A 25,215-nucleotide genomic window follows, 5' to 3' on the forward strand; every position below is an offset into this window, starting at 1 on the left:
CCTTCAAGAGACAGAACATTGGTTATCACTCTTCTATCATTCTATGGCATTGACAAAATGCGATTTATTTATCTTTTCCAGTATTACGTTTCATTTCATTAACATTTTTTTATCACTTTGAACTATTGTTCTTCAGATTCAATACTAATTTGGGCGCTAGAATGCTAACATTTTATTTTGCAAGTTCTCTTTCTTAAAAGTTTTCGCTCCGTTTGTCCAATCTCGATATCAAGACCCTAAGACTTGGGCTGGTGCTGAAATCGCATGCATCAATTGGCGCCATCTATGGGAAATTGAGTTAAAGACGTGAATTACCTTGGAAATCCCTAGTAATGACGGGTCATGTTCACTAGCATTAACCTGCATATAATCAAACAATATCAATATCATTTCAAGATATGTAAAGAGCAAAATGCATAACGTATAGCATGCAATCTATCTATACACGTCTATTATGATTGATGGTTCTAGAGTTTGTATTTGGTTTCTCAATTATGTGCTTGCCTAAATAACATCATCTCGTCAATTTAAAGATTGAAGTAGGAGATTTAAACACACTCAATTTTTTCACATTAACCGCTAAAAAGAATGTGCTTTTGGACACTATCTAGTAGCACATGACAACCTAATGTATCTGTCTCTTCCTCTCTACCATTTTTCTAACCAAAGACGTAATCTTTGTCCCTATCTAACATTGCATTTTTCTTTGTATACTTCAAATCCAAAATGTATTTGATTTTCTATGAGACCTTCACATTATCAACATTCTAACTTGGAAGTAACGGGTTATGAATTTTGAGGCTAGTTTAAAATGTGAAGAATGCAAGGTAGTTCGGAGTTGATGCCTAAAGGGGAGATAATCCTCCACTGTTTTTGCTAATTTATTCTTAAATTATTCATTATATTAGGTTTTATCCAATTTTCTTTTGTAAAATTTTTTGATTGTCGTACATTTAATACTTTTGTACAAATTATCAATCCATTCAAGGTATATATATATATGTATATGTATATTAGTTACTTGAAATAACTAATGAAACCACACAACACAAAAATAATTTTCCTACCCTAGAACAACCGTCCAGCGCCCCTCTCAAGGTGTATTCTTTTTCTCCTTAATTCTTTTCTATCAAATTGAATTAAGGGATCTCATATTCAGATGTGGTGTGGACGCGTCTTTAAAGGACTTTAACGTTGAAGTCTCACGTAAACGGCTCAAATGAAGGAGGTTCAAAGTAAATCAATCAAAGGCAATCCTTGATTTACGTTTCTTGCACTTCTCGTTTTTAATTTTACCATAAGCACCGTTTAATTTTATTGTTGTTGTAATTAACTATATCGATCGCCCCGCAACTCCAAGGGTGCACCACTTGGAATCATGGTATTATTATGTTCGGCTTTTAATTTACGTAATTTTATTTACCGCTTCCACTTGCGCATTCTCGGGTCGATTCACTCGCATTTTCATTGCTTTTAGATTGGAGCTGTAGCAGATGTGACTGGTATCAGCAACGATGATGCAACATATCTGAAAGCATTCTAAGGAATTATACAATTTACATTGCGGCAACTCAATCCATTTTAGATTTCTCTCCTTAAGAGTATATATGCACCCTCTAATTGAATGTATTGAAGAGCTTCGTAATTTGAGACCTCTAAATTCTGGTTTTTAATAGCTAAATTACCAGTGTTGTTTATGAGAATATTTGAAAAACAAATTAGAGAGGAAAAGAATAATGAAACTTTTGATACAAGTTGAGAACTAAGAGCATTGCTATGATTAATGAAGTGGAGTTATACTGGAAGCCGAGTGCTCTTTTGGAATGCATAAAAATAGTTCTATTTAAGTATTGTATATCACAAGACTATGATTAGGACATGTAGTAGAGAATAGAAGTAGTAATAAGTGTAACTGGTGTTGCGTCGTATTAAAAACTGAAGGAATTGCAATAGGTAATTTTAATACATAAAAGCCTAAACAAAGGCCTTTTCCACTGAAGACCAAAAGTACTACAAACAAAGTAATGGATGTCGATGTTCCGGAAAAGAAACCGCAAGGCTCTTGTGTGTGTCATGAAAGCCACTGTGTTATTGTGAAGCAAGTTGACGACTGTATCATTTGGAATCATCTTCACTTGCATTACCCTGCACGTAATCAACAATGTCAGTGTCATTTAAAAGTATGTAAAGAGCAAATTGCAATGTATCTATACACGTCTATTACGATTGATGGCTCTAGAGTTTGTATTTGGTTTTTCAATAATGTGCTTGCCAAAATAACATCATCTCGTTAAAAACTGTGCGGGATTTTAAAGGTTGAAGTAGGAGATCCAAACACTCAATTGTTTCGCATTGACCGCTAAAAAGAATGTGCTTTTTGACACTATTTAGAACCACACGATAACCTAATGTATCTATCGCTTCCTCTCTACCATTTTTCTAACCAAAGGCGCAACCTTTGTCCCTATCTAGTTATTCTCCACCGATTTTTTCCATATTTTAGAATTCAAGAAAGGGTGAAACCATTGCATTTTTTCTTTGTATACTTCAAATCCAAAAGTGTGTGTGATTTCTATGAAACCTTCACATTCTCAACATTCTAACTTGGAAATAATGGGATTACGAATTCTGAGGCCAGTTTAAAATGTGAAGAATGCAAGGTAGTTCGGAGTTGATGCCTAAACGGGAGCTAATCCTCCACCATTTTTGTTAATTTATTCTCAAATTATTCATTATGTTAGGTTTTATCCAATTTGCTTTTTCAAAACCTTTTGATTGTCATACATTTAAGACTTTTGTACAAATTGTACAGAAATACCATATTTGTCCATATCGACATCCGAACTTTGTAGGTGGTATCATAGAAAAATTTGTCGAAAAATCACTACTACGCAACCAAAAATTAATTTATTTTTGAACTTAAAAAATTAAATATCATACACTACACGGTAAAATGGTTGTCTAGATGCCATCTCATTGTTTATTTTTAAATTACTTGTACACCTATCATGTTAAAAGATTTGTTTACCACATTTTGGCAAGTAGCAATATAGTTAATGCATGTGTTTCTTTAAGTATTATCAATTCACTTATTTATCACAACAGAGCTAATTATACACTTTTTTGGAAGTCTAAAGAAAAAATTATCAATTTGTTCAAAGTAATAAATCGAATGCACTTCAAACTTCAAAGTGTTCCCAAGATTACAAAAACTTCTTTAAATGACAATAAAAATCAATTAATGATTTTCTTTGAAAATAAAAACATGTGACGTTTTTAGGCACTTATCCACAAACAGGTAAATGAAATACATCTATATACTTGTTAAAACTGACCAAAATATTCAAACTTTGTAAATTTATCTTAGAGAAATTGGTGCATTCCATACTGATTTTGAAAACATGAGTTTATAAAAAGCACTTGACAAGAGAAAACAAATCTTAGTAAAAGAATAAAAAAGAAAACAATTTTTTTGGAAATATACTATGGTTAATTACTCAATAAAACTAAAAAAATTCTCATATCTAGTATTAATTTGTTCGTTAAAAAACATTTATCAAACGTTTGAGATTACGTATATTCACAAAATTCATGAAATCTTCTTAAGAAAAATTGATTGGCATCTAGACAACCGCTCTACACTTTCGCATAGTATTTAATTTTCCAAAGTCCACAAAATAAAATAACTCATGGTTGGATAATATAGATTTTTCGATATTTTTCTGTGGTACACCTGCAAACATAAGATGTTAACATGAACCAACATGATTTCTTTAAATTCATACAATAATTTTAAATGTATAACAACAAAAGATTTCAAAACAAGCTCATGAAGAAAACCCAACACAACGAATTAACCAAGAACAAATTTACAAAAAAGAGGGAGATTTGTTCTCCAATTTAGGTCTCAACTCTATACTTGCACCATTCACATTTCAACTGCCCCAAACATTCACAATCCTATTCTTTCCGAGTGAAAATGATGGTCACGTGAGTTTTTCAAAGAAATCAGCGCACAAAATTTGGATTTGAAGTTTACAAAGCATAAATTCAATGGTTTCAGCCTCCTTGATTTCAAAATATGGGAGAAAAGTCGGCAAGAAAGAACTGATAAGGACATTGGTCTCTTTTTGGTTAGAAATTTGAAGAGAGGAATATGAAGATACATAAGTTAACATTAGGTTCTAAAATATCATCAAAAAGCATACTTTTAGCGGCCAAAATGTGTCCCACAATTGAGTGTTTTAAATCCTATTCAACCCTTTTGATTCCCACACAGTTTTTAACAATATGACGTTTTCCGGTAACACAGAATTTGCAAAACCAAATTCAAACTGTAGCGCCTTCAACCTTTAATAAACGAGTACACATAACCTATAATACTAACTAATGCGTTGCAGTTGTAGAATCAAATATATGCATGCTACATGTTTGATTGCATAATACATACTTTCGGAATTTTCTAACGATGGCTCCTCATATCTAACTGATGCTTTTTGGGACTTGAAACATGCTAGACAATTCACAAGTTTAATGGCACTAGTAAGATATAGACAATGACAATATTGCTAACAATAAGCTTGCAAATAAAATAATTGCTAATAAATAATATGACATCACAATTCAATCAGCCCTTTCTCCTTGTACTTTGCATTAAGAGAGAACTACGAATAAACCAAGACATAGAAGAAAATGAGAAATTTTAAGATGAGATCAAATTGGAGTAGCAGAGAGTTTATAGCTGGCACTTAAATTTCAGTGAATAACATATATGCATTACGATAGAGATAGGAGAAATTGACTGGAAAAAGATAATAGTAGTTAAGACAAAGTAGTAACTTACTGCTCTTCCCGATCAAAGCCAAAACTTTTCCAAACCAAAGTTGTAGCAAAGGAGAAAACATCACTAACCTCTCTTACCAATTCAAGGCCAATAGTCTGATTAAGAGAGAACTACGAAATCAAAATTGCAGTCTGATTAAGGCCACAGTTGCAGTCTCAAATTTGGTTTCAACTATCAACCACCAAATGGGAATCCACTGAAAGCATACAAATGTGATTAAATCCCATTACAAGAAGGGAAAGACCACCAAATCAAAATCAAAAAGACAAAAGAAAGACTAGATAAAATTATTTTTCATATTTGAAGAGTCGAGATATACATGCATTTTTGGTGAAAATTTACAGAAAAATCTACTAATTTCTACCAGCTGAAATTTGATCAAAAGGTGACGGTCGAAAGTTCAATTGCAGCAGTTTTTTGGGGTCAAACTCTGAACATAATTGTTGACTGTCGTACAATATCGGGTGTCCAAATGCAAGAGCATTTGAGAACAAAGAAATGAGAACCCCCCCGAAACAACTGTGTTCCTCCGTAAAATTAAACAAGCTGGTACAAACAAAAATAATTGAGGACAATCGACCAACACATCACACAAAGATCCTAAACCCTGTTCAAATATTGTATCTCAAAACTACCATAAACAATTATGAAGCCCCAACTTTACAGAGACGCTCAGCAAAAGGACAGAAGAATAAAATCTAAATATCCCTCGAGATGGAGAGCAAAGAAACATGGAAGGAAGTCTACAAAAATCAAGAGTGTTGAGTTTCTTTTTCCTCCGTTTCTCTTCATGCCATAACTTATAGAAGGTCAAAAGCAGAATATATAGACAACAAAAGCATTTTATCCATTCTAGTGACCAAAAGCATAGAAGCACCAACAGATTATAATCATATGAAAAAACAACCATACCCAAAGGGAAGAGCCCTCCAAAATCTCCAATTCGGGGAGCCATCTTGGCTGTTCTCCTCATCAATGTCTACACCGGCATCTTTGTTTGCAACTCCCTCAACCCTTGTCTCGCACAACAGCTTCGAACCAGGTTTTGTCACTGCTGCTCCACTCCACATTGAAAGTGCAACACTGTCTTTTTTTGACTCTTGCAATTCCTGGAAAAATGGCAACAATTCTTTGGTTAAAATTATCCTCATGAATCTTGAGTAAAGCCGGATTGCACAAATTTGTGATACAATGGAATACTTTTGTGAACTCATGCTTCTTGAAGTAATTATAAAAGAACCCTTGGAACAATTGGCCTAAACCTTCCAAGAAAAAAATCGAGAATATACAAAAAATCGTGTAATCTAAGTCGGTGATCTTAAAAAATTATTCAAATTAATATTTCATAAACCATTGATTTAAGAAATTAAATGAACTCGTTTGATTTTGAGTTGATGAATTTCAAGAATTACCTGAAGAAATAAGAGACGGAAGCCAAATGGTGGCCGGCACACGAGGTTGGCGGTCGCAGGACGAGAACGGCGGACGGCGGAGGTGGCTGCCTAAAAAGACGACTGATGCCGCGGTTAGAGTAGAGAGTGGCTGTTGGGGGAGGAGAGGAGCGGCTGCCTTGAGAAGGTGAGGAGTGCCTTTAATATGAAGTGGCCAACCGTAAGAAATCCTTAACGGTAACAATGTTTTTTCTTTTTTGATCTAAAATAACAAAATTAACCTTCTTGCTTGGAAATTTAAATTGTTGTCCAATTGAAAAACTAGATATTGAATATACATATTTTTATGCACTTAAAGAAACAATAAAGAAAATGATATTAATTAGAATTTTTTGTACAAATATTAATATTTTTTATTGTGTATCTTAAAAAACTTGTTAGATAATATAGAACAGATTCTTTTTGATAAATTCAATATTTTTAATTCTTTATCCAAAAGCCGTTAGATAATATCTCTTTTGGATGAAATTTAATAATTTTTTATTTTAATCTAAAAAATACATTATATTCTATTTGGCATAATAAAACTCATTTAGGTTGACCACATTTACGGATGCGTGACGCTTAAGTGGATAGTTTCAATGATTCATTTTATTATCTATAGATTAAAAGTTTTAACCGATCATATCTAACAATCGTGTGAATTATAATAGTCGAATGATATATTATAAAATATAAATTAATATATTAAAATCATAAAATTATGAAATCTAAATTACAAAATCCTCAAAATGATGGTAAAGTGAATATTTGGGTTAAGAATAAAATAATGTTTTGAATAAATACAAAGAACATGTGAACTATTTGCTACGTGTGCTACTATAACTAATACTAACTAAATTTTATTTTCAATAAATAGTTAGCATTCATTTCTTACTGCAATATATAATTAAAAATCTCATATTTTAATTTTAGATGATATTAAAACATGATATTTTAGTTTATATTATCCAATGTTAAACTTAATCAATAATTAAGTACATTCTGATGAACTTTTTTGTATATAAATATTTAATATAATTCTTATAAATTTTTACCATTTTAATTTCAACATCCACTGCGACAAAATGCTTATATTTCAAAATTTTCACCACATATTATAATTGTTAGTCAATATACCATATTTTAATTTTGGATGATATTAAAGTATGGTATTTTGCTTTCTTTTATCTGAAAACAAGCTTAACCAACAATTAGTATGTTTTGATATATTTTTTTAATATAATGCGTGTGAAATTTTATCGCTATAATTTCAATATCCACTAAAACAAAAATACGTTTATCCGCTATATATTAGAATTATGTCAATCTCTTATATTTTAGGTTTAGATGATATTAAAATATGGTATGTTAGTTTATATTATCTCAAAACAACGGGCTTAATGAATAATTCAGTTTTTGATGTTTTTTTTTATAAATAACTATTTAATATAATCCCTTTGATTTCAATATCCACTACAACAAAATGCATTTATTTCAAAATTCACCATATATAAAAATTGTTAGTCAATATGTCATAGTTTAGTTTTAGATGATATTAAAAATATGGTATTTTGGTTTATATTATCTGAAAATAAACTTAACTACAATGTATTACGTTTTGATAATTTTTTTTTAAAATAGATGTTTAATATATTGTATATAAATTTTACTATTATATTTAATATCCACTATAACAAAATATATTTGTTATTAGTTATCTTAACCCTATAATACTTATTAATGAATGATGGGTATGGCCCAGCATAATTAGGCAAAAAAACAAAATAAGAAGCCCAGACGCCTCACCTTGGTATGCCCATGACGAGGAAAGAAACCCAGGTCACATGGCCAAACACGCTCGGTCCAAACACTTGTAGCTGGCCCAATCCTCATATACATGGTGGTCCTTGAAGCCTGTGTGGCATTCATATTGGCCCTCCACGTAAGGCCCCTCCTGTTGACATGGAATGTGCGTGGCAGGAAGACCTCCCCCAAGAACTCGGACTCTAACACACAGCAGACTCCTTGCAGTCTAGGAGTCATTCTCTGTCTTGGACTCTCTCCCTCACCTAAATAATGGCTCCAACAGTATAATCCCTAAAAATAGAACTTGATCATATCTTATCTCAACTAATCCTACCCATTCACTGCAAGAATATGGAGCACGATCGGTTCCCTGGTGAGGGGGGATACCTTCAAGAGACAGAACATTGGTTATCACTCTTCTATCATTCTTTGGCATTGACAAAATGCGATTTATTTATCTTTTCCAGCATTACGTTTATTTCATTAACATTTTTTTATCACTTTGAACTATTGTTCTTCAGATTCAATACTAATTTGGGCGCTAGAGTGCTAACATTTTATTTTGCAAGTTCTCTTTCTTAAAAGTTTTTGCTCCGTTTGTCCAATCTCGATATCAAGACCCTAAGACTTGGGCTGGTGCTGAAATCGCATGCATCAATTGGCGCCATCTATGGGAAATTGAGTTAAAGACGTGAATTACCATGGAAATTCCTAGTAATGACGGGTCATGTTCACTAGCATTAACCTGCATATAATCAAACAATATCAATATCATTTCAAGATATGTAAAGAGCAAAATGCATAACGTATAGCATGCAATCTATCTATACACGTCTGTTATGATTGATGGTTCTAGAGTTTGTATTTGGATTCTCAATTATGTGCTTGCCTAAATAACATCATCTCGTCAATTTAAAGATTGAAGTAGGAGATTTAAACACTCAATTTTTTCACATTGACCGCTAAAAAGAATGTGCTTTTGGACACTATCTAGTAGCACATGACAACCTAATGTATATGTCTCTTCCTCTCTACCATTTTTCTAACCAAAGACGCAATCTTTGTCCCTATCTAGTTATTCTCCACCGATTTCCCCTATATTTTAAAATTCAAGAAAGGGTGAAATCATTGCATTTTTCTTTGTATACTTCAAATCCAAAATGTATGTGATTTTCTATGAAACCTTCACATTATCAACATTCTAACTTGGAAGTAACGGGTTATGAATTTTGAGGCTAGTTTAAAATGTGAAGAATGCAAGGTAGTTCGGAGTTGATGCCTAAAGGGGAGATAATCCTCCACTGTTTTTGCTAATTTATTCTTAAATTATTCATTATATTAGGTTTTATCCAATTTTCTTTTGTAAAATTTTTTGATTGTCGTACATTTAATACTTTTGTACAAATTATCAATCCATTCAAGGTATATATATATATGTATATGTATATTAGTTACTTGAAATAACTAATGAAACCACACAACACAAAAATAATTTTCCTACCCTAGAACAACCGTCCAGCGCCCCTCTCAAGGTGTATTCTTTTTCTCCTTAATTCTTTTCTATCAAATTGAATTAAGGGATCTCATATTCAGATGTGGTGTGGACGCGTCTTTAAAGGACTTTAACGTTGAAGTCTCACGTAAACGGCTCAAATGAAGGAGGTTCAAAGTAAATCAATCAAAGGCAATCCTTGATTTACGTTTCTTGCACTTCTCGTTTTTAATTTTACCATAAGCACCGTTTAATTTTATTGTTGTTGTAATTAACTATATCGATCGCCCCGCAACTCCAAGGGTGCACCACTTGGAATCATGGTATTATTATGTTCGGCTTTTAATTTACGTAATTTTATTTACCGCTTCCACTTGCGCATTCTCGGGTCGATTCACTCGCATTTTCATTGCTTTTAGATTGGAGCTGTAGCAGATGTGACTGGTATCAGCAACGATGATGCAACATATCTGAAAGCATTCTAAGGAATTATACAATTTACATTGCGGCAACTCAATCCATTTTAGATTTCTCTCCTTAAGAGTATATATGCACCCTCTAATTGAATGTATTGAAGAGCTTCGTAATTTGAGACCTCTAAATTCTGGTTTTTAATAGCTAAATTACCAGTGTTGTTTATGAGAATATTTGAAAAACAAATTAGAGAGGAAAAGAATAATGAAACTTTTGATACAAGTTGAGAACTAAGAGCATTGCTATGATTAATGAAGTGGAGTTATACTGGAAGCCGAGTGCTCTTTTGGAATGCATAAAAATAGTTCTATTTAAGTATTGTATATCACAAGACTATGATTAGGACATGTAGTAGAGAATAGAAGTAGTAATAAGTGTAACTGGTGTTGCGTCGTATTAAAAACTGAAGGAATTGCAATAGGTAATTTTAATACATAAAAGCCTAAACAAAGGCCTTTTCCACTGAAGACCAAAAGTACTACAAACAAAGTAATGGATGTCGATGTTCCGGAAAAGAAACCGCAAGGCTCTTGTGTGTGTCATGAAAGCCACTGTGTTATTGTGAAGCAAGTTGACGACTGTATCATTTGGAATCATCTTCACTTGCATTACCCTGCACGTAATCAACAATGTCAGTGTCATTTAAAAGTATGTAAAGAGCAAATTGCAATGTATCTATACACGTCTATTACGATTGATGGCTCTAGAGTTTGTATTTGGTTTTTCAATAATGTGCTTGCCAAAATAACATCATCTCGTTAAAAACTGTGCGGGATTTTAAAGGTTGAAGTAGGAGATCCAAACACTCAATTGTTTCGCATTGACCGCTAAAAAGAATGTGCTTTTTGACACTATTTAGAACCACACGATAACCTAATGTATCTATCGCTTCCTCTCTACCATTTTTCTAACCAAAGGCGCAACCTTTGTCCCTATCTAGTTATTCTCCACCGATTTTTTTCATATTTTAGAATTCAAGAAAGGGTGAAACCATTGCATTTTTTCTTTGTATACTTCAAATCCAAAAGTGTGTGTGATTTCTATGAAACCTTCACATTCTCAACATTCTAACTTGGAAATAATGGGATTACGAATTCTGAGGCCAGTTTAAAATGTGAAGAATGCAAGGTAGTTCGGAGTTGATGCCTAAACGGGAGCTAATCCTCCACCATTTTTGTTAATTTATTCTCAAATTATTCATTATGTTAGGTTTTATCCAATTTGCTTTTTCAAAACCTTTTGATTGTCATACATTTAAGACTTTTGTACAAATTGTACAGAAATACCATATTTGTCCATATCGACATCCGAACTTTGTAGGTGGTATCATAGAAAAATTTGTCGAAAAATCACTACTACGCAACCAAAAATTAATTTATTTTTGAACTTAAAAAATTAAATATCATACACTACACGGTAAAACGGTTGTCTAGATGCCATCTCATTGTTTATTTTTAAATTACTTGTACACCTATCATGTTAAAAGATTTGTTTACCACATTTTGGCAAGTAGCAATATAGTTAATGCATGTGTTTCTTTAAGTATTATCAATTCACTTATTTATCACAACAGAGCTAATTATACACTTTTTTGGAAGTCTAAAGAAAAAATTATCAATTTGTTCAAAGTAATAAATCGAATGCACTTCAAACTTCAAAGTGTTCCCAAGATTACAAAAACTTCTTTAAATGACAATAAAAATCAATTAATGATTTTCTTTGAAAATAAAAACATGTGACGTTTTTAGGCACTTATCCACAAACAGGTAAATGAAATACATCTATATACTTGTTAAAACTGACCAAAATATTCAAACTTTGTAAATTTATCTTAGAGAAATTGGTGCATTCCATACTGATTTTGAAAACATGAGTTTATAAAAAGCACTTGACAAGAGAAAACAAATCTTAGTAAAAGAATAAAAAAGAAAACAATTTTTTTGGAAATATACTATGGTTAATTACTCAATAAAACTAAAAAAATTCTCATATCTAGTATTAATTTGTTCGTTAAAAAACATTTATCAAACGTTTGAGATTACGTATATTCACAAAATTCATGAAATCTTCTTAAGAAAAATTGATTGGCATCTAGACAACCGCTCTACACTTTCGCATAGTATTTAATTTTCCAAAGTCCACAAAATAAAATAACTCATGGTTGGATAATATAGATTTTTCGATATTTTTCTGTGGTACACCTGCAAACATAAGATGTTAACATGAACCAACATGATTTCTTTAAATTCATACAATAATTTTAAATGTATAACAACAAAAGATTTCAAAACAAGCTCATGAAGAAAACCCAACACAACGAATTAACCAAGAACAAATTTACAAAAAAGAGGGAGATTTGTTCTCCAATTTAGGTCTCAACTCTATACTTGCACCATTCACATTTCAACTGCCCCAAACATTCACAATCCTATTCTTTCCGAGTGAAAATGATGGTCACGTGAGTTTTTCAAAGAAATCAGCGCACAAAATTTGGATTTGAAGTTTACAAAGCATAAATTCAATGGTTTCAGCCTCCTTGATTTCAAAATATGGGAGAAAAGTCGGCAAGAAAGAACTGATAAGGACATTGGTCTCTTTTTGGTTAGAAATTTGAAGAGAGGAATATGAAGATACATAAGTTAACATTAGGTTCTAAAATATCATCAAAAAGCATACTTTTAGCGGCCAAAATGTGTCCCACAATTGAGTGTTTTAAATCCTATTCAACCCTTTTGATTCCCACACAGTTTTTAACAATATGACGTTTTCCGGTAACACAGAATTTGCAAAACCAAATTCAAACTGTAGCGCCTTCAACCTTTAATAAACGAGTACACATAACCTATAATACTAACTAATGCGTTGCAGTTGTAGAATCAAATATATGCATGCTACATGTTTGATTGCATAATACATACTTTCGGAATTTTCTAACGATGGCTCCTCATATCTAACTGATGCTTTTTGGGACTTGAAACATGCTAGACAATTCACAAGTTTAATGGCACTAGTAAGATATAGACAATGACAATATTGCTAACAATAAGCTTGCAAATAAAATAATTGCTAATAAATAATATGACATCACAATTCAATCAGCCCTTTCTCCTTGTACTTTGCATTAAGAGAGAACTACGAATAAACCAAGACATAGAAGAAAATGAGAAATTTTAAGATGAGATCAAATTGGAGTAGCAGAGAGTTTATAGCTGGCACTTAAATTTCAGTGAATAACATATATGCATTACGATAGAGATAGGAGAAATTGACTGGAAAAAGATAATAGTAGTTAAGACAAAGTAGTAACTTACTGCTCTTCCCGATCAAAGCCAAAACTTTTCCAAACCAAAGTTGTAGCAAAGGAGAAAACATCACTAACCTCTCTTACCAATTCAAGGCCAATAGTCTGATTAAGAGAGAACTACGAAATCAAAATTGCAGTCTGATTAAGGCCACAGTTGCAGTCTCAAATTTGGTTTCAACTATCAACCACCAAATGGGAATCCACTGAAAGCATACAAATGTGATTAAATCCCATTACAAGAAGGGAAAGACCACCAAATCAAAATCAAAAAGACAAAAGAAAGACTAGATAAAATTATTTTTCATATTTGAAGAGTCGAGATATACATGCATTTTTGGTGAAAATTTACAGAAAAATCTACTAATTTCTACCAGCTGAAATTTGATCAAAAGGTGACGGTCGAAAGTTCAATTGCAGCAGTTTTTTGGGGTCAAACTCTGAACATAATTGTTGACTGTCGTACAATATCGGGTGTCCAAATGCAAGAGCATTTGAGAACAAAGAAATGAGAACCCCCCCGAAACAACTGTGTTCCTCCGTAAAATTAAACAAGCTGGTACAAACAAAAATAATTGAGGACAATCGACCAACACATCACACAAAGATCCTAAACCCTGTTCAAATATTGTATCTCAAAACTACCATAAACAATTATGAAGCCCCAACTTTACAGAGACGCTCAGCAAAAGGACAGAAGAATAAAATCTAAATATCCCTCGAGATGGAGAGCAAAGAAACATGGAAGGAAGTCTACAAAAATCAAGAGTGTTGAGTTTCTTTTTCCTCCGTTTCTCTTCATGCCATAACTTATAGAAGGTCAAAAGCAGAATATATAGACAACAAAAGCATTTTATCCATTCTAGTGACCAAAAGCATAGAAGCACCAACAGATTATAATCATATGAAAAAACAACCATACCCAAAGGGAAGAGCCCTCCAAAATCTCCAATTCGGGGAGCCATCTTGGCTGTTCTCCTCATCAATGTCTACACCGGCATCTTTGTTTGCAACTCCCTCAACCCTTGTCTCGCACAACAGCTTCGAACCAGGTTTTGTCACTGCTGCTCCACTCCACATTGAAAGTGCAACACTGTCTTTTTTTGACTCTTGCAATTCCTGGAAAAATGGCAACAATTCTTTGGTTAAAATTATCCTCATGAATCTTGAGTAAAGCCGGATTGCACAAATTTGTGATACAATGGAATACTTTTGTGAACTCATGCTTCTTGAAGTAATTATAAAAGAACCCTTGGAACAATTGGCCTAAACCTTCCAAGAAAAAAATCGAGAATATACAAAAAATCGTGTAATCTAAGTCGGTGATCTTAAAAAATTATTCAAATTAATATTTCATAAACCATTGATTTAAGAAATTAAATGAACTCGTTTGATTTTGAGTTGATGAATTTCAAGAATTACCTGAAGAAATAAGAGACGGAAGCCAAATGGTGGCCGGCACACGAGGTTGGCGGTCGCAGGACGAGAACGGCGGACGGCGGAGGTGGCTGCCTAAAAAGACGACTGATGCCGCGGTTAGAGTAGAGAGTGGCTGTTGGGGGAGGAGAGGAGCGGCTGCCTTGAGAAGGTGAGGAGTGCCTTTAATATGAAGTGGCCAACCGTAAGAAATCCTTAACGGTAACAATGTTTTTTCTTTTTTGATCTAAAATAACAAAATTAACCTTCTTGCTTGGAAATTTAAATTGTTGTCCAATTGAAAAACTAGATATTGAATATACATATTTTTATGCACTTAAAGAAACAATAAAGAAAATGATATTAATTAGAATTTTTTGTACAAATATTAATATTTTTTATTGTGTATCTTAAAAAACTTGTTAGATAATATAGAACAGATTCTTTTTGATAAATTCAATATTTTTAATTCTTTATCCAAAAGCCGTTAGATAATATCTCTTTTGGATGAAATTTAATAATTTTTTATTTTAATCTAAAAAATACATTATATTCTATTTGGCATAATAAAACTCATTTAGGTTGACCACATTTACGGATGCGTGACGCTTAAGTGGATAGTTTCAATGATTCATTTTATTATCTATAGATTAAAAGTTTTAACCGATCATATCTAACAATCGTGTGAATTATAATAGTCGAATGATATATTATAAAATATAAATTAATATATTAAAATCATAAAATTATGAAATCTAAATTACAAAATCCTCAAAATGATGGTAAAGTGAATATTTGGGTTAAGAATAAAATAATGTTTTGAATAAATACAAAGAACATGTGAACTATTTGCTACGTGTGCTACTATAACTAATACTAACTAAATTTTATTTTCAATAAATAGTTAGCATTCATTTCTTACTGCAATATATAATTAAAAATCTCATATTTTAATTTTAGATGATATTAAAACATGATATTTTAGTTTATATTATCCAATGTTAAACTTAATCAATAATTAAGTACATTCTGATGAACTTTTTTGTATATAAATATTTAATATAATTCTTATAAATTTTTACCATTTTAATTTCAACATCCACTGCGACAAAATGCTTATATTTCAAAATTTTCACCACATATTATAATTGTTAGTCAATATACCATATTTTAATTTTGGATGATATTAAAGTATGGTATTTTGCTTTCTTTTATCTGAAAACAAGCTTAACCAACAATTAGTATGTTTTGATATATTTTTTTAATATAATGCGTGTGAAATTTTATCGCTATAATTTCAATATCCACTAAAACAAAAATACGTTTATCCGCTATATATTAGAATTATGTCAATCTCTTATATTTTAGGTTTAGATGATATTAAAATATGGTATGTTAGTTTATATTATCTCAAAACAACGGGCTTAATGAATAATTCAGTTTTTGATGTTTTTTTTTATAAATAACTATTTAATATAATCCCTTTGATTTCAATATCCACTACAACAAAATGCATTTATTTCAAAATTCACCATATATAAAAATTGTTAGTCAATATGTCATAGTTTAGTTTTAGATGATATTAAAAATATGGTATTTTGGTTTATATTATCTGAAAATAAACTTAACTACAATGTATTACGTTTTGATATTTTTTTTTGAAAATAGATGTTTAATATATTGTATATAAATTTTACTATTATATTTAGTATCCACTATAGCAAAATATAGTTGTTATTAGTTATCTTAACCCTATAATACTTGTTAATGAATGATGGGTATGGCCCAGCATAATTAGGCAAAAAAACAAAATAAGAAGCCCAAACGCCTCACCTTGGTATGCCCATGACGAGGAAAGAAACCCAGGTCACATGGCCAAACACGCTCGGTCCAAACACTTGTAGCTGGCCCAATCCTCATATACATGGTGGTCCTTGAAGCCTGCGTGGCAGACATATTAGCTCTCCACGTAAGGCCCCCCCTGTTGACATGGAATGTGCGTGGCAGGAAGACCTCCCCCAAGAACTCGGACTCTAACACACAGCAGACTCCTTGCGGTCTAGGAGTCATTCTCTGTCTTGGACTCTCTCCCTCACCTAAATAATGGCTCCAACAGTACAATCCCTAAAAATAGAACATGATCATATCTTATCTCAACTAATCCTACCCATTCACTGCAAGAATATGGAGCACGATCGGTTCCCTGGTGAGGGGGGATACCTTCAAGAGACAGAACATTGGTTATCACTCTTCTATCATTCTATGTCATTGACAAAATGCGATTTATTTATCTTTTCCAGTATTACGTTTCATTTCATTAACATTTTTTTATCACTTTGAACTATTGTTTTTCAGATTCAATACTAATTTGGGCGCTAGAGTGCTAACATTTTATTTTGCAAGTTCTCTTTCTTAAAAGTTTTCGCTCCGTTTGTCCAATCTCGATATCAAGACCCTAAGACTTGGGCTGGTGCTGAAATCGCATGCATCAATCGGCGCCATCTATGGGAAATTGAGTTAAAGACGTGAATTACCTTGGAAATCCCTAGTAATGACGGGTCATGTTCACTAGCATTAACCTGCATATAATCAAACAATATCAATATCATTTCAAGATATGTAAAGAGCAAAATGCATAACGTATAGCATGCAATCTATCTATACACGTCTATTATGACTGATGGTTCTAGAGTTTGTATTTGGTTTCTCAATTATGTGCTTGCCTAAATAACATCATCTCGTCAATTTAAAGATTGAAGTAGGAGATTTAAACACACTCAATTTTTTCACATTAACCGCTAAAAAGAATGTGCTTTTGGACACTATCTAGTAGCACATGACAACCTAATGTATCTATCTCTTCCTCTCTACCATTTTTCTAACCAAAGACGTAATCTTTGTCCCTATCTAACAATGCATTTTTCTTTGTATACTTCAAATCCAAAATGTATTTGATTTTCTATGAAACCTTCACATTATCAACATTCTAACTTGGAAGTAACGGGTTATGAATTTTGAGGCTAGTCGAAAATGTGAAGAATGCAAGGTAGTTCGGAGTTGATGCCTAAAGGGGAGATAATCCTCACTGTTTTTGCTAATTTATTCTTAAATTATTCATTATATTAGGTTTTATCCAATTTGCTTTTGTAAAATTTTTTGATTGTCGTACATTTAATACTTTTGTACAAATTATCAATCCATTCAAGGTATATATATATATATATATGTATATGTATATTAGTTACTTGAAATAACTAATGAAACCTCACAACACAAAAATAATTTTCCTACCCTAGAACAACCGTCCAGCGCCCCTCCCAAGGTGTATTCTTTTTCTCCTTAATTCTTTTCTATCAAATTGAATTAAGGGATCTCATATTCAGGTGTGGTGTGGACGCGTCTTTAAAGGACTTTAACGTTGAAGTCTCACGTAAACGGCTCAAATGAAGGAGGTTCAAAGTAAATCAATCAAAGGCAATTCTTGATTTACGTTTCTCGCACTTCTCGTTTTTAATTTTACCATAAGCACCGTTTAATTTTATTGTTGTTGTAATTAACTATATCGATCGCCCCGCAACTCCAAGGGTACACCACTTGGAATCATGGTATTATTATGTTCGGCTTTTAATTTACGTAATTTTATTTACCGCTTCCACTTGCGCATTCTCGGGTCGATTCACTCGCATTTTCATTGCTTTTAGATTGGAGCTGTAGCAGATGTGACTGGTATCAGCAACGATGATGCAACATATCTGAAAGCATTCTAAGGAATTATACAATTTACATTGCGGCAACTCAATCCATTTTAGATTTCTCTCCTTAAGAGTATATATGCACCCTCTAATTGAATGTATTGAAGAGCTTCGTAATTTGAGACCTCTAGATTCTGGTTTTTAATAGCTAAATTACCAGTGTTGTTTATGAGAATATTTGAAAAACAAATTAGAGAGGAAAAGAATAATGAAACTTTTGATACAAGTTGAGAACTAAGAGCATTGCTATGATTAATGAAGTGGAGTTATACTGGAAGCTGAGTGCTCTTTTGGAATGCATAAAAATAGTTCTATTTAAGTATTGTATATCACAAGACTATGATTAGGACATGTAGTAGAGAATAGAAGTAGTAATAAGTGTAACTGGTGTTGCGTCGCATTAAAAACTGAAGGAAATTCAATAGGTAATTTTAATACATAAAAGCCTAAACAAAGGCCTTTTCCACTGAAGACCAAAAGTACTACAAACAAAGTAATGGATGTCGATGTTCCGGAAAAGAAACCGCAAGGCTCTTGTGTGTGTCATGAAAGCCACTGTGTTATTGTGAAGCAAGTTGACGACTGTATCATTTGGAATCATCTTCACTTGCATTACCCTGCACGTAATCAACAATGTCAGTGTCATTTAATAGTATGTAAAGAGCAAATTGCAATGTATCTATACACGTCTATTACGATTGATGGCTCTAGAGTTTGTATTTGGTTTTTCAATAATGTGCTTGCCAAAATAACATCATCTCGTTAAAAACTGTGCGGGATTTTAAAGGTTGAAGTAGGAGATCCAAACACTCAATTGTTTCGCATTGACCGCTAAAAAGAATGTGCTTTTTGACACTATTTAGAACCACACGATAACCTAATGTATCTATCGCTTCCTCTCTACCATTTTTCTAACCAAAGGCGCAACCTTTGTCCCTATCTAGTTATTCTCCACCGATTTTTTCCATATTTTAGAATTCAAGAAAGGGTGAAACCATTGCATTTTTTCTTTGTATACTTCAAATCCAAAAGTGTGTGTGATTTCTATGAAACCTTCACATTCTCAACATTCTAACTTGGAAATAATGGGATTACGAATTCTGAGGCCAGTTTAAAATGTGAAGAATGCAAGGTAGTTCGGAGTTGATGCCTAAACGGGAGCTAATCCTCCACCATTTTTGTTAATTTATTCTCAAATTATTCATTATGTTAGGTTTTATCCAATTTGCTTTTTCAAAACCTTTTGATTGTCATACATTTAAGACTTTTGTACAAATTGTACAGAAATACCATATTTGTCCATATCGACATCCGAACTTTGTAGGTGTATCATAGAAAAATTTGTCGAAAAATCACTACTACGCAACCAAAAATTAATTTATTTTTGAACTTAAAAAATTAAATATCATACACTACACGGTAAAACGGTTGTCTAGATGCCATCTCATTGTTTATTTTTAAATTACTTGTACACCTATCATGTTAAAAGATTTGTTTACCACATTTTGGCAAGTAGCAATATAGTTAATGCATGTGTTTCTTTAAGTATTATCAATTCACTTATTTATCACAACAGAGCTAATTATACACTTTTTTGGAAGTCTAAAGAAAAAATTATCAATTTGTTCAAAGTAATAAATCGAATGCACTTCAAACTTCAAAGTGTTCCCAAGATTACAAAAACTTCTTTAAATGACAATAAAAATCAATTAATGATTTTCTTTGAAAATAAAAACATGTGACGTTTTTAGGCACTTATCCACAAACAGGTAAATGAAATACATCTATATACTTGTTAAAACTGACCAAAATATTCAAACTTTGTAAATTTATCTTAGAGAAATTGGTGCATTCCATACTGATTTTGAAAACATGAGTTTATAAAAAGCACTTGACAAGAGAAAACAAATCTTAGTAAAAGAATAAAAAAGAAAACAATTTTTTTGGAAATATACTATGGTTAATTACTCAATAAAACTAAAAAAATTCTCATATCTAGTATTAATTTGTTCGTTAAAAAACATTTATCAAACGTTTGAGATTACGTATATTCACAAAATTCATGAAATCTTCTTAAGAAAAATTGATTGGCATCTAGACAACCGCTCTACACTTTCGCATAGTATTTAATTTTCCAAAGTCCACAAAATAAAATAACTCATGGTTGGATAATATAGATTTTTCGATATTTTTCTGTGGTACACCTGCAAACATAAGATGTTAACATGAACCAACATGATTTCTGTAAATTCATACAATAATTTTAAATGTATAACAACAAAAGATTTCAAAACAAGCTCATGAAGAAAACCCAACACAACGAATTAACCAAGAACAAATTTACAAAAAAGAGGGAGATTTGTTCTCCAATTTAGGTCTCAACTCTATACTTGCACCATTCACATTTCAACTGCCCCAAACATTCACAATCCTATTCTTTCCGAGTGAAAATGATGGTCACGTGAGTTTTAAAAAGAAATCAGCGCACAAAATTTGGATTTGAAGTTTACAAAGCATAAATTCAATGGTTTCAGCCTCATTGATTTCAAAATATAGGAGAAAAGTCGGCAAGAAAGAACTGATAAGGACATTGGTCTCTTTTTGGTTAGAAATTTGAAGAGAGGAATATGAAGATACATAAGTTAACATTAGGTTCTAAAATATCATCAAAAAGCATACTTTTAGCGGCCAAAATGTGTCCCACAATTGAGTGTTTTAAATCCTATTCAACCCTTTTGATTCCCACACAGTTTTTAACAATATGACGTTTTCCGGTAACACAGAATTTGCAAAACCAAATTCAAACTGTAGCGCCTTCAACCTTTAATAAACGAGTACACATAACCTATAATACTAACTAATGCGTTGCAGTTGTAGAATCAAATATATGCATGCTACATGTTTGATTGCATAATACATACTTTCGGAATTTTCTAACGATGGCTCCTCATATCTAACTGATGCTTTTTGGGACTTGAAACATGCTAGACAATTCACAAGTTTAATGGCACTAGTAAGATATAGACAATGACAATATTGCTAACAATAAGCTTGCAAATAAAATAATTGCTAATAAATAATATGACATCACAATTCAATCAGCCCTTTCTCCGTGTACTTTGCATTAAGAGAGAACTACGAATAAACCAAGACATAGAAGAAAACGAGAAATTTTAAGATGAGATCAAATTGGAGTAGCAGAGAGTTTATAGCTGGCACTTAAATTTCAGTGAATAACATATATGCATTACGATAGAGATAGGAGAAATTGACTGGAAAAAGATAATAGTAGTTAAGACAAAGTAGTAACTTACTGCTCTTCCCGATCAAAGCCAAAACTTTTCCAAACCAAAGTTGTAGCAAAGGAGAAAACATCACTAACCTCTCTTACCAATTCAAGGCCAATAGTCTGATTAAGAGAGAACTACGAAATCAAAATTGCAGTCTGATTAAGGCCACAGTTGCAATCTCAAATTTGGTTTCAACTATCAACCACCAAATGGGAATCCACTGAAAGCATACAAATGTGATTAAATCCCATTACAAGAAGGGAAAGACCACCAAATCAAAATCAAAAAGACAAAAGAAAGACTAGATAAAATTATTTTTCGTATTTGAAGAATCGAGATATACATGCATTTTTGGTGAAAATTTACAGAAAAATCTACTAATTTCTACCAGCTGAAATTTGATCAAAAGGTGACGGTGGAAAGTTCAATTGCAGCAGTTTTTTGGGGTCAAACTCTGAACATAATTGTTGACTGTCGTACAATATCGGGTGTCCAAATGCAAGAGCATTTGAGAACAAAGAAATGAGAACCCCCCCGAAACAACTGTGTTCCTCCGTAAAATTAAACAAGCTGGTACAAACAAAAATAATTGAGGACAATCGACCAACACATCACACAAAGATCCTAAACCCTGTTCAAATATTGTATCTCAAAACTACGATAAACAATTATGAAACCCCAACTTTACAGAGACGCTCAGCAAAAGGACAGAAGAATAAAATCTAAATATCCCTCGAGATGGAGAGCAAAGAAACATGGAAGGAAGTCTACAAAAATCAAGAGTGTTGAGTTTCTTTTTCCTCCGTTTCTCTTCATGCCATAACTTATAGAAGGTCAAAAGCAGAATATATAGACAACAAAAGCATTTTATCCATTCTAGTGACCAAAAGCATAGAAGCACCAACAGATTATAATCATATGAAAAAACAACCATACCAAAAGGGAAGAGCCCTCCAAAATCTCCAATTCGGGGAGCCATCTTGGTTGTTCTCCTCATCAATGTCTACACCGGCATCTTTGTTTGCAACTCCCTCAACCCTTGTCTCGCACAACAGCTTCGAACCAGGTTTTGTCACTGCTGCTCCACTGCACATTGAAAGTGCAACACTGTCTTTTTTTGACTCTTGCAATTCCTGGAAAAATGGCAACAATTCTTTGGTTAAAATTATCCTCATGAATCTTGAGTAAAGCCGGATTGCACAAATTTGTGATACAATGGAATACTTTTGTGAACTCATGCTTCTTGAAGTAATTATAAAAGAACCCTTGGAACAATTGGCCTAAACCTTCCAAGAAAAAAATCGAGAATATACAAAAAATCGTGTAATCTAAGTCGGTGATCTTAAAAAATTATTCAAATTAATATTTCATAAACCATTGATTTAAGAAATTAAATGAACTCGTTTGATTTTGAGTTGATGAATTTCAAGAATTACCTGAAGAAATAAGAGACGGAAGCCAAATGGTGGCCGGCACACGAGGTTGGCGGTCGCAGGACGAGAACGGCGGACGGCGGAGGTGGCTGCCTAAAAAGACGACTGATGCCGCGGTTAGAGTAGAGAGTGGCTGTTGGGGGAGGAGAGGAGCGGCTGCCTTGAGAAGGTGAGGAGTGCCTTTAATATGAAGTGGCCAACCGTAAGAAATCCTTAACGGTAACAATGTTTTTTCTTTTTTGATCTAAAATAACAAAATTAACCTTCTTGCTTGGAAATTTAAATTGTTGTCCAATTGAAAAACTAGATATTGAATATACATATTTTTATGCACTTAAAGAAACAATAAAGAAAATGATATTAATTAGAATTTTTTGTACAAATATTAATATTTTTTATTGTGTATCTTAAAAAACTTGTTAGATAATATAGAACAGATTCTTTTTGATAAATTCAATATTTTTAATTCTTTATCCAAAAGCCGTTAGATAATATCTCTTTTGGATGAAATTTAATAATTTTTTATTTTAATCTAAAAAATACATTATATTCTATTTGGCATAATAAAACTCATTTAGGTTGACCACATTTACGGATGCGTGACGCTTAAGTGGATAGTTTCAATGATTCATTTTATTATCTATAGATTAAAAGTTTTAACCGATCATATCTAACAATCGTGTGAATTATAGTAGTCGAATGATATATTATAAAATATAAATTAATATATTAAAATCATAAAATTATGAAATCTAAATTACAAAATCCTCAAAATGATGGTAAAGTGAATATTTGGGTTAAGAATAAAATAATATTTTGAATAAATACAAAGAACATGTGAACTATTTGCTACGTGTGCTACTATAACTAATACTAACTAAATTTTATTTTCAATAAATAGTTAGCATTCATTTCTTACTGCAATATATAATTAAAAATCTCATATTTTAATTTTAGATGACATTAAAACATGATATTTTAGTTTATATTATCCAACGTTAAACTTAATCAATAATTAAGTACATTCTGATGAACTTTTTTGTATATAAATATTTAATATAATTCTTATAAATTTTTACCATTTTAATTTCAACATCCACTGCGACAAAATGCTTATATTTCAAAATTTTCACCACATATTATAATTGTTAGTCAATATACCATATTTTAATTTTGGATGATATTAAAGTATGGTATTTTGCTTTCTTTTATCTGAAAACAAGCTTAACCAACAATTAGTATGTTTTGATATATTTTTTTTAATATAATGCGTGTGAAATTTTATCGCTATAATTTCAATATCCACTAAAACAAAAATACGTTTATCCACTATATATTAGAATTATGTCAATCTCTTATATTTTAGGTTTAGATGATATTAAAATATGGTATGTTAGTTTATATTATCTCAAAACAACGAGCTTAATGAATAATTCAATTTTTGATATTTTTTTTATAAATAACTATTTAATATAATCCCTTTGATTTCAATATCCACTACAACAAAATGCATTTATTTCAAAATTCACCATATATAAAAATTGTTAGTCAATATGTCATAGTTTAGTTTTAGATGATATTAAAAATATGGTATTTTGGTTTATATTATCTGAAAATAAACTTAACTACAATGAATTACGTTTTGATATTTTTTTTTGAAAATAGATGTTTATTATATTGTATATAAATTTTACTATTATATTTAATATCCACTATAGCAAAATATATTTGTTATTAGTTATCTTAACCCTATAATACTTGTTAATGAATGATGGGTATGGCCCAGCATAATTAGGCAAAAAAACAAAATAAGAAGCCCAAACGCCTCACCTTGGTATGCCCATGACGAGGAAAGAAACCCAGGTCACATGGCCAAACACGCTCGGTCCAAACACTTGTAGCTGGCCCAATCCTCATATACATGGTGGTCCTTGAAGCCTGCGTGGCAGACATATTAGCTCTCCACGTAAGGCCC

The 25,215-nt window shown here is 32.0% G+C and overlaps 3 long non-coding RNA genes across 3 annotated transcripts; all 3 read right to left on the bottom strand.

Annotated features, from left to right (window-relative positions):
* Window positions 1-1,903: 1,903 nt before the first annotated feature.
* Window positions 1,904-6,460, bottom strand: LOC148787584 (uncharacterized). Its single transcript, XR_016066336.1, has 4 exons — window positions 6,256-6,460; window positions 5,756-5,952; window positions 4,912-5,039; window positions 1,904-2,145 (listed from the first exon to the last, which is right to left on the bottom strand). It is a non-coding gene; the product is annotated as an uncharacterized LOC148787584 (long non-coding RNA).
* Window positions 6,461-10,419: 3,959 nt separating this feature from the next.
* Window positions 10,420-14,976, bottom strand: LOC148787585 (uncharacterized). The gene is made up of 4 exons (XR_016066338.1): window positions 14,772-14,976; window positions 14,272-14,468; window positions 13,428-13,555; window positions 10,420-10,661 (listed from the first exon to the last, which is right to left on the bottom strand). It is a non-coding gene; the product is annotated as an uncharacterized LOC148787585 (long non-coding RNA).
* Window positions 14,977-18,892: 3,916 nt separating this feature from the next.
* LOC148787586 (uncharacterized) lies at window positions 18,893-23,446 on the bottom strand. The gene is made up of 4 exons (XR_016066339.1): window positions 23,244-23,446; window positions 22,744-22,940; window positions 21,900-22,027; window positions 18,893-19,134 (listed from the first exon to the last, which is right to left on the bottom strand). It is a non-coding gene; the product is annotated as an uncharacterized LOC148787586 (long non-coding RNA).
* Window positions 23,447-25,215: the final 1,769 nt, after the last annotated feature.

The sequence above is a fragment of the Sesamum indicum genome, linkage group LG7 (assembly GCF_026168435.1).
Source record: "Sesamum indicum cultivar Baizhima isolate 11 linkage group LG7, ASM2616843v1, whole genome shotgun sequence".
Lineage (NCBI taxonomy): Eukaryota > Viridiplantae > Streptophyta > Magnoliopsida > Lamiales > Pedaliaceae > Sesamum > Sesamum indicum.